Below are 2,463 nucleotides of genomic sequence, written 5' to 3' on the forward strand. Positions count from 1 at the left end.
ACCCCCCTATATCTTCACTCATTTTCGTATGTCAGTCTTCGGTAGTGGGAACCAAATGAGGTTTCAAATTAGATGAGTTTTGTCAGTCTTGTTTTTGTCAGTGTTCTTTGTGTTAAATACTTCAGAGTAGGTCGGTGTTCAGTTTTCATTAGCGAAACTGGTAATGAAAAAGCGTGGACGACCTTTCTTGTAAAGCGGTTGGTTGCTAGGCTGGGTATGAGATTCCCAGGCTGGATTTAGACGTCGTGCGCGAATTGTCGAAGATGTGTTGTCCGTATAGCATGGTTTTTTCATTAAAGGTAGTAACCAAGGCCTCTACATTCTGTAGTGGTTTCTTTCTTTTTCAGCTTATAGCATTCCCTCTGTCCTGTTTCATGCTTATATTTTCATTTTATTTCTCAAGCCTCTGTTTTAGGCTTTTAGCAAGGCTCAACTTAAGGTACTAACGAAGGTATCTTCACTCCTTCACTATATTCTGCAGTCAGCTGCTCTCCGTTTCATTTTTATCATAATTGGCCGAATCGTCAAATGGACTTGCAAAACTAAGTTGTATGAGCTTTGACTAACCAAGCAGCTCGTGGATGGGGGATACATAGTAAGAGAGGTTCAGTTCACGTGCATATAACCTGCAGACACGTGTACGTGCATATAACCTGCAGACACGGTCAGTGCACGAGACAGAAACATTCAACCTAGACCCAAATCAAAATTACATGACCTATGTTGTGGCACTCCCTAAATATTTTTTCGTCCAGAAGCTAGCATGCGCCGTCCTCCTCAAGCCTCGCTAACAAGGGCGCCACCATCTCTCACGCCTCTCTCCTTGACCATCCGATTAGTTACTCTCTTACTCGGTAAATAATCACCCCACCACAAAACCCTCTGTTTTATCTATTGTTTTCAGAATTTCATGTGTACATCGGCAAGATCAAATTTGCAATGGAGTAACGGTTGTGTTAGAAAACTAAAATTTATTTGCCCCCTTGCATTTGTGATCTAATGCCATTAGCAATTCAAATGTGACAAGCCCTACAGGAGTAAATTAATTTTCGAGAAGGTGACGTAGTCACATCTGTAGACAAACAGTAGCATTTTTTGTGTATGCTTATTTCTGAAAAATGCACTTATTGGTGAATACTTTGTATATTTGTGGAGTAATGTTCATTGGAAAAGAAATTATGCACGAGCTAGACCTTGGGGTCACTTGAATCAATTAAAACATGCATGAGTTTTATTGGAGGTATTAAAACTTAATTCATGTTTTCATCTATGTTGACCTGGTGGAACTTGAGTACGACCAGCTTAATTTGCTGTCTCTTGTTTTTTAAACATGAAAGTCCAACAACATGTAGGTGATTATTTTGCCTTGCCTAAAGTTTCTGAAGGAGATGAGGAACTGTACTATTTGTTAGTTATTTCCTAGAAGCAAAGTCAGCTGGGATTCTATAAAGCTTGACAATGCATTAGAATAAACATTATGCTCTAGCAGTATCAAAGAAAGTCATCACATTGTGAAGAGAACATGGAAAGCGAATTTGTGGTTTGCAGTCATCTATGTTGTTCATCCAGTCTTCTAATTTTCAGATGTTTGACACTTTATCTTGACGCAATTATTTATTGCAGGACAGTACAAAATTCACATCCAATTGATAGATATACTGCTGGTTCTTCATCTGGTTGCCTTGCCTAAAGTTTTATAAAGGAAATGGGGAACTATACTATTTACGAGCCCTGTTACCGCTAAGATCCTTGTACTGGTAGTTTGTGCTATAAAGAAAGAAGCGTCACTTTGGGCTACTACGGGTGCTCACGAAAGTAATTTGTTCGTGTTGTGTCGCTGTGGCGGTGTGTCTTATTACAAACTCTTCTTCTTAATCAATGAAGGCTACTACGGGTGCTCACGAAAGTAATTCGTTCGTGTTGTGTCGCTGTGGCGGTGTGTGTCTTATTACAAACTCTTCTTCTTAATCAATGAAATAGCAAATCTTTTGCCTTGTTTCAACAAAAGTAGATCTTTGTACTGTGGTAGCTTTTGTATTGCCCCTTCTTTTTTCTTTTACTTGTGTATATGCAGCTATTTTTTTCCGAGAATCTGTATATGCAGTTAGAGTTGAGAAAATGGGATATCTTTGTTTTAGAAAGAAGTTGAAAGATCTTTATTATTTGGGTATCAAATTATTCCCGCTCTGCAGAAATCACGCCTTCTCTTTAAAGACGTGATATTCGAATTTTGATTTTTCCCAGTACTGCATGTTTGCCTGTACTGCGTCTATGTCTGCTTCCAATGGGTGCCCCACCTGCAGACATCCTCTCAGTCGTCTCTATGGGTACTCTGTCCTTGAGGCGCCTGATCTCATTGACCTCTTAATTCCTGAAGGAATCGGCAAATATCTCTGCTGGCTGCTATTTCCAAACGTATTTTTTGGAGACCTAACAATGTGCATGTTTATTATGAAAAGGAAA

At 39.3% G+C, this 2,463-nt stretch overlaps 1 long non-coding RNA gene across 2 annotated transcripts in view; it reads left to right on the top strand.

The window, feature by feature from the left end:
* Nucleotides 1-1,910, top strand: part of LOC119276635 — a 3,504-nt gene extending 1,594 nt beyond the window's left edge. For both annotated transcript variants that reach the window (XR_005136682.1, XR_005136683.1), the window contains one exon: nt 1,624-1,910. This is a non-coding gene — a long non-coding RNA (uncharacterized LOC119276635). The remainder of the gene's footprint in view (nt 1-1,623) is intronic.
* Nucleotides 1,911-2,463: the final 553 nt, after the last annotated feature.

The sequence above is a fragment of the Triticum dicoccoides genome, chromosome 3B, assembly GCF_002162155.2.
Source record: "Triticum dicoccoides isolate Atlit2015 ecotype Zavitan chromosome 3B, WEW_v2.0, whole genome shotgun sequence".
In the NCBI taxonomy this organism is placed as follows: domain Eukaryota; kingdom Viridiplantae; phylum Streptophyta; class Magnoliopsida; order Poales; family Poaceae; genus Triticum; species Triticum dicoccoides.